The 14654-nt window shown below is 38.2% G+C and overlaps 1 protein-coding gene across 1 annotated transcript in view; it reads right to left on the bottom strand.

Moving 5' to 3' along the window:
- Positions 1 to 14654, bottom strand: part of THADA (THADA armadillo repeat containing) — a gene marked incomplete at its 3' end in the record, with an annotated part of 165811 nt that overhangs the window by 62315 nt on the left and 88842 nt on the right. The window lies entirely within an intron of this gene.

The following is a 14654-nucleotide window of genomic DNA, read 5'->3' as shown; positions in this document are numbered from 1 at the left end:
ACAAGCATGAAAAGGAAATATTGGATAATACATGAAAGCTGATACCAAGTGTGCAGTGGAGAGGGACCCTCCAAGCCCAGCCCCTGTAGCACTCATCCTCTGCATACGGGAGCGGTGCCCAACACACACTTGTGACACAAGTGATGGTGCCCACATCATCCCACCTAGTTTTTACCTTTCCCATTCATATACAAGTGAACAGGCAGCATGTAGATGACTTAATTTCTAAATGGAAAAAGACAGAGACATGCGGTGCAATACTGAAGCCTCATTGGCAAGATCTTGCTCAGGTTAAGGAGTTTTGCACCTGCATGCAATTTGGAAGTTGAAATAAGAGAAAGAGAGTGCTAACTCTCCCTCTTTAACTTACAGCCTCCAAATTTGAAATTCTATTTGCCTACAGAGGTAAGTTACATTGACAGACAAGGCAGGGTTTCTAAGCAAATTGAAAAAGTACACCCCCTCCCCTCGATGGTTTATTGAAACAGGCAACACGCAGAATTTCTGAAGCTTTAGAGGTACTATCAGGCCATTTCTGAAAATACATTCATGAGCATTTTATATAGAAACACTCTTAACGTGTGAGAGTATCAGCACTTCATACTTGCAAAGTGACAATTTTACAAAGTGCTAATGGATCAAGCTGGGCCTTTACTTTGGGAAAAGAAAAAACCTTTATATCCAGACTTGTATATCTCAGAATTTGGTTTCCTGCATTCCAGCTGTCACTTGCCCCTGGGGTTATATTTTTGTTTGTTTGTTTGCTTGTTTTGGAAACATAAGCACTGCTGCATAGCATTAACTTGACACAATTTCATCTGGGTTATTTTTTGCAAAATCATTCAAGTGGAAAAACAGCTGCAGTGGTTTCAAATAAGCATGGAAACAGAACAGAAGAGATGTCAAGAGACTATCTATAATCCATACAAACACTGAGGCAGGGTCTAAACATTTTCTACTGAAACAAATGGCTGATTGTCCAAATCCAGAGAACAGCCAAGAAAACAGATTTCAAAATATCTGTATGCAACATCTTCTAGTGTTTCTCCCTCAAAATCCAAGCTCTTGAGGTAAGGTGTTCCTCTCCACTCCCCCTCTTGCCCTTACGGTAAACAACTGCTCTCTGGACACCATTCAGCCTGCCCAGATTTTTTCCTAGTGAGATACTTATTAAATACAGAGATCCCACTGGGCTCCTTTGACAGGAACAATGAAATAAATTCTCATCTCCCTGTGTTAGCAGGTGCTCTGGAGCAAGAGACATCCCAGAAAGAAAGCCATCATCTTGTCTGTCTGGGTTTTTTTTTTAAATCTTCTGAAGTCCTCTGTACTCAACATCATTCTGTCGACAGCAGACCATCTTTCTAAGATGTTTTTTCCAAGATCATTTTGAATTTTGATCTTTTTCGACAAAGGGCTTTGCAAACATTTGAGAGTGCCACCTGAGATCTCCACACTGAATCCTCTTCTGTAGCTTCCTCTTACCTCTGCTGCTGTCTGCTTATTAAAACAGTTTATGTGATATCAACTCCTTTAACCTTTTTCATGAAAACTGATGCACGAAGTTGCCACTACCAGTAGTTTTTTCTGTATTTTTGTGGCTTTTCCTTAATCTCTGTTAAGTAATGAACACCATAGAAGAAAAGATATGAAAAAGGAAAATACTATACATGCAGAAGTTCTTCTCACTGCCTTGTAAATCCTCTGCTAATTGAAAATCGTTCAGTGCCTTAACCTTTCTGATTTTCGTCTTCTGTACCTGTGTTCATCTCCAGGAATGAAAAGGGATTTACCTCTAAGCTATAAAAGTCTGTTTCACAATTATGAAGGGGCTATCATATATTTTTCCTAGAAGCTTAAATTAAGTTCATCTCTACAGCTTTGAAAACAACTCCCAAAGTTCCTCTCTCCTAAATACAAAGGAAACCTAAGTAATTTGATAGTTCAAGCAAAAGGTCTTGAGAGAGGGAGAACTATGCACACTAAGCAGGTCAAATTTTTTGATTTAAATTAGTATGAAATTTGGAACTAAACCCACAAAACTTCTTCAATACCATTCAGAAGGTAAAAATCAAAGGGTATGAGCCATATTTAAGCAATGGAATTAGAAGGTACAACACACATCAGAGTTTGAGTCACTCTTGAATAATGTTGGCATGAAAGGCAACGTTCAACTACTACAGTTTACCCTGGTCCAAATTTTGACATGTGCAAAATACTGATTTTCTCATTATTTCAGTACAAGCCCTCTATCATTTATTCAGGTCTCCTCACCAAATCTGAGAGACCTAGAAAGCTTTTCCCATAAAGGAATTATTTTTCTCAGCATAAGATTTTAGAATGCCCAAGCCAAAACTGAAATTGTAACTCACGTCCATGTGTTTTATCCAAAGCCTTATTTTATGTAAGCTAAAAATGATGGCAACCAAACAAACAATCTGTAGATGTTAACCTCAGTAGTTCTTCACTTCCATCATGAGTGACACATCATTGTTTGGCTTACAGTAATATCACTGCAGCTTCCATGATCTAAGACTACAAGCCACGCAATGTTTGCATGGAGAAGTAGCAAGTTTTATGAGACTCTTTGGTATAGGTAATAAAACAGACAGACTTTCCAGCACATGTCCAAAATACTACTCAATCTAAAATCCTCTGCTAAATTCCTCACACATAAATGCAATGAGGTCATGGTGCTCCTTTTGTATGTGGGACTGTTTTTTATTACACAAAGGCAATATGTTACTCATTTTTTTCTTTTTTTAAAGGTAGTTTTACAAGAGATTTGTATTGTCTGTAGAGGAAGGTTTATGAAGACTTACAGGATGACAGCAATTATCTTTCAATTTGACATGAACTAAACACCAAGTCAGCCGCCTGAAAACACCCTTGAGATGTTGGGAGTGGTTTTAGTAGGACTGAAGACAACACCCAAGGTATTGTCCATAGTTCTCTCGAACCCTGCATTGAAGACAGCAAGTTGCTGGACGCTCAAACCCCTTTTCTCTCCCTGAATGGGCTGTTGAGGAGTCAGGCTAATACCACATCAGAACTGTACAGACTGCCCATCAACCTGGGCAAGAGTTGTTAAAACAATGCAAACCATGCCAAGTCCAGGTACTCACATACATAACGGGAAACAGTGTCCACATTCTGAGACCCTTTGGTCCTCGAGGTTCTACTGACAGCATGTCCTAACCTGCTGCAGGTAAAACCACCAACATGGGAGGACTTCTGATCATAGAATCATGGAATAGTTTGGGTAGGAAAGGACCTTCAGGGGTCACCTAGTCCAACCTGCTGCCATAAGCAGCGACATCTTCAATTAGATCAGGTTGCTCGGAGCCCCGTCCAGCCTGGCGTTGAATGCCTCCAGGGATGGGGCATCTACCACCTCTCTGGGCAACCTGTGCAAGTATTTTAGCATCCTCATTGTAAAAAATTTCTTCCTTTTGTCTAGCCTGAATGTCCCCTCTTTTAGTTTAATACCATTACCCCTTGTCCTGCCGTAACACACCATAGTAAAAAGTCTGTCCCCATCCTCCTTCCAGGCCCATTTTAAATACTGAAAGGCACAACAAGGTCTCCCTGGAGCCTTTTCCAGGCTGAACAGCCCCAACTCTCTCAGCCTGTCCTCACAGCAGAGCTGTTTCAGCCCTCAGATCATTTTTGTGGCACTAAGTGCAGAATAAAACAGAAATTTGAACTTGAACATGGGGAAGAAAAAAAAGCACACCAAACCACCTCAGGTGTGACACTCTTTCCTAATCAGCAAAACGCAAGGACCCAGTATGCCAAAGAATGGAAGCTGTGTTCTGTTCTCCCACCTTTCCTAACGTTTCCAGTACCTTCACTCCCTTCCTTGGCATTGTCAATGGTTCGTCTTTGTTCTTCAGTTGCAGAAGCCTCAAGAAAAAGGGAAGAAGTAGAGAAGAGCAAGGAAGGGAAAAGACAAAAAAGGAAACGGCCAGTTTGGTTCCCTGCTGGTCAGTCAGCACCCACATCCAGCCCCCACCAAACAGCATGCAGCACAGGCAACACTGAGACCTCTCTGTCTCTCCGTCATGACATGAGAGAGTTGAGGGTCATCTTTGTACCCAAGCAGACCTTAGGGCATAACCTCTGCTATTTTCCAAGTGTTCATTTTGGATAAGCAAGTAAAAATCTATGCACATTACTTGTTTAAAAAAGAAATACTTAAATGTTTAGACATCAGCCAAGTAAAAAAATATAAATCATGAGAAGCAGGAAGAGGCATTTTTCTCCCCGACATCAACTTAAGATGATATGAAGCTGACCATTATCTTTGGCAGCTCTCGTATCAGCTCAAATTGTGGTATTCAGGCTGTGAAATACACTATTAGAATAAAGAAGCAATGCAATGGTAGATGAAAACTTTTATTAGCCACAAAATTTAAAAAAAAAAATTAAAGACACTTGTTATGTCAAGGGTTCTCCTGCATATGTACAGAGACACTGCAAATGAAAGACAACTTCAATAGCCACAAAGCTCATCTATTGTGACACACTTTCTGTCTAACAAATTGAAATTAACATTCTGTAGCATTAGCATTGATCTTATAGGAGGAACTAAGGTTTCTGAAACTTACAAAAAACTTCTAACTTCAGACATGAAATAATGATTAGGTGGACACTTGTTGGGTACCCATAAAACACAGACTTCAACATGTTGCACCTTTTTTTAAGCAATCAGATTTTCCAAAAACACACTGAAGGTTACATAATTGCACACATCTCAGTGAAGCAGCAAAGTTAAACTTTTCTCCCCTTAAGCAGACCTGAAACAATAAAAACTTCTCCATGCATGCCCTCAGCTATATTTGGATGGAATTAAGTATACAGTACAAATATTCACATTCCTCAGTGCAAGACTGAAACAATGCACCCAGTGTTCACTTCAGTGCTTCTTGAAAAGAAAAAAAAGGCAAAAAAAAAAGCAAATTGACATCACCCTAAACTGTACATTTGCAGCATAGATCATTTAACACCCTAAAAGAAAGTATAAAGAACACAGATGTTAGACCAATTGAAAGAAAATATTGTATGAATACTAAGCTTGAAAAAATACGTCCCTCACCAAGCTATGGAGTTTGAAGCAACAAGGAAAGACAAAAAAGGGTGTTTGCAAACTGGCAGCAGTAAGGGCATTGCTGCACTAAGCTAAATGCGGTTTTTCAGAATTGTTCCATCAAAAGCTTTTGCCTGAGTATTAACAGGCTAGTGAGAAAACCTCAAACAGCATTTTTCAGCTCTCTTTTTTTAAAGGCAGATAAAATTTTATTCTTCTTGTATGATAAATACAACTGCCAAGTTATCTCTGTATTCTGAAAGTGAGGCCAAATTTTTCGTTTTTTTTACTACGACCATGTAGATAAAAGCTGGCAAGCTGCTGTGGCAGGTGAAGGCATTTTTATGAGCATGATAAAAAGTTCAAAGTTACAATAATTATCTCCAGGGAAAAACAAGCCCCCAAACCAAACCCCTTTTTTCCAAAGATGAGAAGTGCCAGTGCGACAATTACAATGGGACTAAAAATCTCAGCTACCTCCCCCTGGTTTTCCAAGAAGATACTTATATAAAAACAGACGGGAGAGTCTGTAGCTATCTGGTTCCCTCCTGGTATCACCCTGCCCTGTAAAAATTTATACTTGTGGAAAATAAAGGTAATGCTTTATAACCACCAAGTATGGCGTGAACCCGGTCCCTGCAGCCCATGCTACTCTCGCAACCAAAAGCAGCTGCACAAAGGGCAGGGTGGGAGTTTCAGATCAGCGCAGACCCGCAGCGCAAAGCGGTTCCACATTTAAATTACAATCTATTGAAGAGGAATTTCAAATATTTATCAATTCTCTTGTCATCTCCTAACAAATACATTAGAAAAGCCATCACTTACTACATTGTTATCATAGCCATAGATCATTTATATATACCAGATTATTACAGGCGTCATCCTTTGTTTCTAGCACCTCCTTTCTTTGAAGTCTTTAGTTTCATGATGGTAACTTCACAATTAACAGGTCAGGCTATTATTTCTGCCAAATATAAATCACGTTATTGTCTTATAAGGTTACTATATATGAATATTATTTGCTTCTTCAAATTTATTTTTGTATGGATTCATAAACTCAGTCTGAAGTTGAAATATTTCCCATTGCAAATATTTATCTGAAAACTGTATATTTTTTTTCTTCCTTTAAAGCAACAGCTGGTTCCCAATTCAATTTTTCCATAATTTCAGCTTTGTTTTGTCAGCACATTTCACCATCTAATTACACAATTTTGGTTTATTATTCATGAGAAAGTAGGGCTTTTAAATCCTTCTTCCAAATATATCCATCAAAATTCATAAAGCCAGGTTTATAAAAGAATCAAATTGTTTTAATTAAAATGCAGACTAGCATGTTTTGATTAAGAAGTTGTAAAATAAGGTATGAACACATCTAAAGTTATGAATAAAAACACAATACTAGTTAACTTCACATAATTGAGCAAGAATAACACAGCTGTATAATAACCTGAAAGTTATGAATGTGCCATAACTAATGAAAGGTACAAAATGCTGAAAAAAAGCAAAGTAGCTTTCATCTCAGTGATAGATACATATCACAAAACGTTCATTATTAAAAACATGTTCTTAATATTGGAAATAAACTCCTGCTTTTGTCTAAGACAAACCACAGAACGTGAAATTTCACTGATCAAAATTCTTGCAATACCATTTTTCTTAAGTTTTATTTCAGGTTTTTCTTCCTGTTTTAGTGAGGGTGAAATTGAATTTCAGCTTAAAATTTGCATCTGCAACACAAATTCTCTATTAGGAGAACACAAAACAATGAGAAGTTTGCTGCCGGCTGACACGATGTTCATTAGTGTTATTTACTTGAAAGTCCTACCTGAATTTTCCCTTAAAAACATACAGTTTGCCTGTTTGCACAGAAAGAGACAACTGTGGTGCTGCTGGGACTTCCACTCTCTGCAAACACATCTCGTACCTTCCCAGCAGCACACAACCAAAACCTGGAAGTCAGAGGAACCAACCCAGCAGACTGCGTGCTGCAGCAGTTAAAAGTTGTGTTCGGCCTGTATTTCTGCTCAGAATAAATAACAGGAAGAAAACAATGAAGTCTCGTGTTCCACGTCTATACCCTGCCATCATGAAAAGCCACCCATCACTGTCTTAATCCAGCTACCTCAAAGGATATAAAGCTTTCCCCTCCTTTAAACTTATTTTTTCCTTTTTTTTTTTTTGTTTTTCCTGGCTGGTGGTGAAACAGTTTGAAATTATCCTTTCCCAGATTACATCCTCATAACACAGTTATCCTGCACATGTCCACATGAAGGAGACAAAATGCAAAGAAAAGGCCAAGGTACACACCCTTGTTTACTGAAGGATATTTACAATTAGGAAGAATATTAAAGGCTACAGCTACCTTGTTGACATCAAGAAGCTGACATGTGAGCCAGAGTCAGTAGGAACATGTTTATAAGGAGTGCTCAAAGTGCACTAATACTGACCCTGGAGCTGTGCTGGTTTCAGCAGCGCTGATCTTCTGTCTCAGGAATGTTTGCATCAACACACAAGCTGAGAAAATAACTAGAAGTAAGCTATACTGATTTGATGAATTTCTTTCCCGAATTCACATTATAGCATAAAGTGGAGTTAAACCTGCAGCTTCAGAAAACAATTTTCTTAAATCAGCTAATGATTTTAAACTTCGAGAAAATGCAGATACAAGTCTCTCTCAAACAAAAGAAAAACATTCAGTATTTTTAAAGTCTGGGCAACAATTTCCCACATAAAATGTCCTAGTGCAGTAGCTATAACCATTAAAAGAAAAAAGGCGGTGCTTTTCAAGGTTGTATTACATCTTCCAAAAGCTTTTCCCCATTCATACATCAAGTCAGTCATGACCTCTTATTGTACACGCCTCTGTGTATGAGGATCAACTTTCCCTTCCATTGCTGCATACTTACAAGCATATTGTCGCTTTTAACAGTTCCATTTACATCCAAGAAACTCAATATTACCAATTGCGCTCTTTTGTCTGAACTTCAAGCCAACATTGTAAAGCCTGCTGAACTTACTGTAAGATTGATGGCTCTTCCATGGCAGGGACTGCTGTACCTCTCTTGGAGTGCAAGTAACAGGGGAAATGTCTGCTCCTTGAAGAAACTTCTCACACGATTAGTTGCTGGAAACAATGGGAACATTAGGGGCTATAGCTATACAGATACATCAAGCACCATCCATGTTGGTGCCTAGACCTGAACTCAAACACCATCCTTCTCCATAACGGAGTAACACAGCTGAGCGCAGGTAGCACTCGCCAGAATTCTCCTGTCAAAATTAACCCTACAAAAAAGGAATATGCAACCAAAACGTGCAATCAAAGTAACTTTATGTTTAGACAACATCACTAACGTGTGGGCTGAACTTGTAGATAAGTCAAACTGAATTCCAAGCGTAAATATTAACAATGTAGTTAAGCTTTACAAACGCAGTACATAGGACAGTAGCACAAAGGAAGTTGCATTAATTATTTTTTTTAATTACAGCAACATATAGAAAGTAATTCATGTTAAGAGGATCCCACAAAAGAGAGAAGACAATCCACAACCAAACAGCCCTCCTGCATTTTCAGCCTTGCTACAGTACAAGCCAGCAGTATTCAGCACAGGAGGATGTGGATACGGACCCTTTCCAACAAGATCACCTGTGAGAAGAGAGGAATGGTTTCCTGAAATACACATCATCTTTTTACCTCTTTTCCAAGGAGGCTGTAGCATGGAGGGTGTTGGTCTCTCCTCCTAAGTAACCCAAGTAACAAGTAATAGGATGAGAGGAAACGGCCTCAAGTTGTGCCAGGGGAGGTTTAAATTGGATATTAGGAAAAAATTCTTCATGGAAAGTGTTGTCAAGCATTGGAACAGGCTGCCCAGGGAAGTGGTGGAGTCACCATCCCTGGAGGTGTTGAAAGGATGGTAGACATGGTGCTTAGGGATGTGGTTTAACGTCTCTTCCAACTGAAATCTAAGATTCTATGAAGAAACAAAGCTTTTCCTTCCACAATGGCATACTGCTTCTCAATTTCCATAGTCTTCCCCTATCCCCCAACCCCATATTCCAAAAGGATTATTACAGAAGATAGTTTGGAGTCAAGGAAACAGAGACATTAACTGACTTATTTAAAATCTTCGGGGGATGTATCCCAGAAACACACTTAACTCAGATTCTTTAAGTTCCAGTTCACAGATAGTAGGAAAGTCCATGAGAATTTATGTTCGGAGGAAAAATACTAAATTATGCTTTAAAAAGACTTTTTTGAAAGCACTCTGACCTCCAAAGAAAACAGTGAGAAGAATATGGCAGTAATATGTAGAACCTACCACCAAAACTGCACAGAAAATATAGACACTTTCCCCAAAGTTCATGAGTTTTGGACCATGTATGTTCCTGATGTTTTCTACCAGTATCATACGCTTTTTGAAACTATGAAGCTCATAGTAACATAGATAACTTATGATGACATTTAAACTGTAGCAAATACAGAATCATGCTACTGCAGAAACTCAGCAGATTTTTGCCTTACACACATGGACAAGCTATAAATTTTTACTTCCCATCAGGTTTATCATGATGTCAGCTTACAATAACAAGTTAATGTTTTCCAGTAATTTTCACAGTGGCATTTAACTGCCAGTGCCCTAGCCAAGGTAAACTTAAGGGCAAGGAAAGGGCTAACTGCATCATCAGAGAACAACGTTAATGAATTTTGCATCTCTGCTTTGAACACTTGGAATTCTACCTGCAATATATTTTACTTTTGTTCCCAAAGTTTAATCTCTCTAGCCAGCTGATTACATCTCCCCCAAACAGCTCAAATATTCCTTCTGATTTTAATTAACCACAAAGTTTCAACACTTTGTATGGAGGAAAAATAAAAATCCACAAACAGCATCCTACGCTATCACAGAAAGTGCCAAGCTCAAAGCTATCAAACATTTCCTGAACTGTATTAAGCTCATGCACTTAGTTTTACAATCAGCAGCATCACGGCAGATGAATGCTGTCTCTGCGAATTCACCAGTAACAGGCAAGTTCCAAAGAGAAATGATGAAATTTACTTCAGAGGCATTAGAAGCTGTTCAGGAAGATCTGTTCCTTATTACTAATTTTCCCCTTCCCTCTTCCACTCGCATGCAGTTGGTAAGATGTGTTTTTGACAAAAGGGAATGTCAACACCAAGAGTTTTTATGGCAGAAAAATTCGTTTGAAAAGCAACTTCTTCCAACACATTTGCTTACTCAACACCACCTTCTTCAACATTTGCACATCCTTGCCTTTGATTTTATTATCCCAGAGGAGTACAGCTGTCTCACTGTCTCTAAAACCAGATCTAAGAACATTTTTAAAGCTGCTGTAGCTTAACCCTCCGCTTGCTTTGGATATTGAACTGTAGAGAGGTTGCCTTCTAAACACAGCAGTGCCCATGGTAGATGTTACCATGGTGACCATTTGATCAACACTGCATCCTTCTGAAGTCTGACAACTTCAAACCTCCTACTCAGGCATCTAACGAAAAAAAAACTCAACTTCCTTCGGTCACTTGAGCAGAGACCTGCTATTTATATTGAGCAAATCTTACTCCTTTTTACTGAAAGGGCTCAGGGAGGACCACCAGCTGATGTGGCAGCTGCAGTTCCCAGCAGAAGGCCAGAGATGATCAGCTGGATGGGGACTGCTGTGCACAAGCTGTTTGCAGAGCACACGCCTTCAGAATTCCTCTAGCATCAAAACCTCAAAACTAGCAATGGGAGCAACCAACTGGGCAATGCACTCATTCCACTACAAGCCAGATCTGCTCAAGGCAGCTGAAAACCATTCAGTGATGAGGAGCTATCAGGATACTTCACACCCTTTTTCTTGCAAATAAACACCAAACACAAGTTGGTCAGAGTATCTCAATGGGATCTTCAGACTCTTTCCCCTCCACCATCAGGGAGAGCCTGCAGTTCTAAATCACTTCACAGTTGGAATTCAGCAGAACAGAAATGAGTGAAAGCCACCAACACCCTCCTATGTTACACTTACTTTGTTCATAACCTCTGATAAACCATAAATAAAGCTGCAAAAAGGCGTCACACAGAATATCTCCTTACCACACAAATCTTGTGTGTGTCTCCATCATCACAGTGTTGCAACCTTTTAGAGCCCCAGAGGTGTCTGTGCCATACCCTGCCCTAGATCCTGATCACAGAGTATCCATGACCTTGGTCACCAACAGATTTTGCTGAGGAGTGATGGTTTATGTTGAAGGATCACCACATAATACAGCAGGGTTTTTTTTAGGAAACAGTAAAGTGTACTGTAGAAATAAAACTACAGTAAAGCACATTTAACAGTATGAAGCACGATTACCTCAAACTCAAACCTTAAAAATATTTCAATTTGGCAAAAAGGACAATAAAATGAACTAGCAAGATGATGCTGTCAGAAGTTACCAAATCCATGGAGGCAGCTTAAGAGTTGACTTAAATTCCACACAATTCCACAAGTTAACTGAACTTGGAAAAAACAAGAGAACTTTATTTGAAACCAAGCTCCCTTTTTCCCTTCTCCAAACACTGTTAAGCCTTTTCTGTGCACTTTATCAGTCTTGTTGGTCTTACAATACTTTACAAATTATCAACCAGCTGCAAAAGGGGAGTCCACCTATTTATTTATCTACTTAACATTGAGGATCAGTGTTCTCCTAGTAAGCTCCAAGTAACAACAGAGTAAAAGCTTTTTTGTTCAAGAGTTTAAAACGTCAAAAAATACTTATTGATGACATTACGGTTTTCACTCTACAAAAGTCTGTGAAGAGATCTCCCCAAAACAGCATTGTGTAAAATACAGTAATAATAGAGTGTGAATGTTTTGTATTACAAACCATGAAATAAAAATTTCCTCAAATTTATCACCTAGTTATCTGTTTCGGTCACTGTAAAAACTGGAGAAATATATCTGCCATATAACAAAATAACCTTTTTTGCCCCCTCCCTTTTCCCAGGAAGATCAGACTAACTAAAGAAAGGCCAAATCAAGCTTCTCTCAGAATTCAATTAATGAGCACGTGCCAATAAACGCCTCCTGCTCGTCACACACACCACCAAAATTGAATGGCATCGTCCATCATCCAGAGACACCTCCTCAGTGTTTTATGCTTTTATAATTGCAACACTGCAATCGTGTTGAGGATTTTCATGGCTAACCATGGTACCGTAATTCTGTTCAAAAAAGTTGTTTCTGCAAAACCCCAGGGAACGCCCATGTAGATAAAGCCATTGTAAGCCCCATTTATATACTGACTGAATGAAAAAATATGTATCACTGAAATAAAACTGATTTAAAAGATAGCACTCAGATGGAATGTAAATTCATTGGAAAGGAAAAAGGCTGATGGAAAAACACTAGCAAAACTGAACTAGTCACACAGTTGATGGAAGAAAGTGTCAAAGACTGCAGTGGTTGTAAACACCTCTCTTTCTAAGGAAATCTGACTGTTAAAATAAAAGCCTCTGAGAGAGTGAAAAACCCAAGAAGTTATTGCAGTAATAATTTGAGAGCTGGACATGATAAATTTAACAACATCCGCAACTTGACTTATGAAGTATTTTACATGAGATCATTTATTTGAACCATGTGATCATGGAAGTTCACAAATTAAAGTTCACACAAAATGAACTTCTTGTTCACCCATCCACAAAGAACCACATTATACAACACTGAAAATAGCTTTAAGTGTCATTAGAACTATTAATTCTTATGTCAGATTAGATTAAAATAACAATGCTGTATATTCCATATATCTGTCTGAAAGGTCTAACTTAAAAATAACTTTTAACCCATCTAAAATCACAATATGGCTTTTCAGAAAAATTAAAAATCAATAACATGAAACAACTCTCTAAGGGTTACTTTACTTTGTAGTTCTATGGACCATGTATCTGCCACTGTTACCAACAGTTCATATCTTTTTAGGGGAAAAAGTATTATGCTTTTATATCGAGAGGCAGTAGGAGGTTACAAAGACAGGGTTTTTTTTTCCTTCCCAGTGATCACTGTGTGCAAGGCACCATATTTTAAAACTAAACAACATGCTCATTTTGGCTTTTAAAACCTTCTTTACTTCTGACAACAGAAGATGCCTGATGCTGTAATATAACTTTTACATGTCTCACAGAAGACAACAATCCAAGAAAAATAACTACAGGCAGGAGTCTTACCTCATCAGTTTCTAATATCTAGAGAATCTACTTTAATTTGATTAATTTTGAAATAATTTCTTATACTATGATAATTCAGAAATATAAATGACTTAAAGCAGCAACCAAACCAAACCCATTTCTAAAGGTGGAAGGACTAGATGCATTTCATTCTTTTTGAAGTCACTCTGCGCACAACACTAACTAGTGCCACCACAGTGGTCTGAAATCCTGCCTGCTCAACACGTCTCCTATAACACATAGTACTCAAAAGTGATTACACCAAGTCCTGATCTTTCGAAATGCTTCAGGACTATCTACAGGCTACAGTTTTATGCTGCAACAAAGGATACACACATGCAGCATATGTTTTTTATTAAATATTATCTCAAGAAATAACTACTAACAACAGCTATTTGGCAACAAGATGTGCATGTGAAGTTTTTTAGTGTTACTTTGTCCATCTCTACATCTTCCTTAGGCTTTTTTGGAAGCAGGTCGTATTCACTAGATGGGACAATAGCAGCATGGCCAGGGCACACATACATAATAACCTAAAAAGCATGAAGTACGTAGGGTGTTTCACGTAGGATGTTGACAATACAATTTAAAATTTCTTATGTCTTGAGTCATTCAGGGTTCAAAAGTGACTGCATTCCAAAGTACAAGGGCTCTAGCTGGTATTTCTTATGGCACAAAACGATTCAATAGGAAAAAAAAAATAGAATGAAGAGGAACAAGTCAAATAGATGCTCAAGGATAGCTCAGTTTATATTTCCTTTGAAAAAAATGATTATTGGTCTCTCTACAGTTTCCTGTTCTAATTGCCAATGGTGTCTGTTTCACCAATAAAGCAAGACAGTCAGAAAACCAGGGAAGAGTAAATGAAAGATTTCTTGCAATTTACAAATGTGAGACAAGTACATAACAGGCATTTTGTTTGCTATAAAAGTGTGTTGTGGGGAATAAGAGAAGTTTTAACATGGCTTTTGCTACTTGAAATTATTTTTTCCCTTTAAGAATAACAACTTAATATCATAAAGCTAAATAAATGCATGTATTTGGACTGTAAGAAAAGGTACTAAGAAACTTCAGCTACACTGAGGCAAAAGTCAGTATGAACTACAAATGCTCAATATCTTTCAACTTCTGACACAAAGACCTTTCTGCATTTATGAAAATACCTGTGTATATTCACTTATTTTCCAAAATAAAAACAGGCCAGAATGAACTACTACATTCTGTAGAGGTTTCCTGCCAAAATCAGACTAAGACATTAATTGTGAAAATGTACCAAATCTGAAGTTTACCCTTTTGAGCAAAAGTTAATAAACAGATATTTCTGACAGGCACTACTGACAGCATAGTAATAACCCTACTGCAAT

Source organism: Nesoenas mayeri, assembly GCF_963082525.1.
Source record: "Nesoenas mayeri genome assembly, chromosome: 3".
In the NCBI taxonomy this organism is placed as follows: Eukaryota; Metazoa; Chordata; class Aves; order Columbiformes; family Columbidae; genus Nesoenas; species Nesoenas mayeri.
This window is presented reverse-complemented; position numbering and strand designations above follow the sequence as displayed.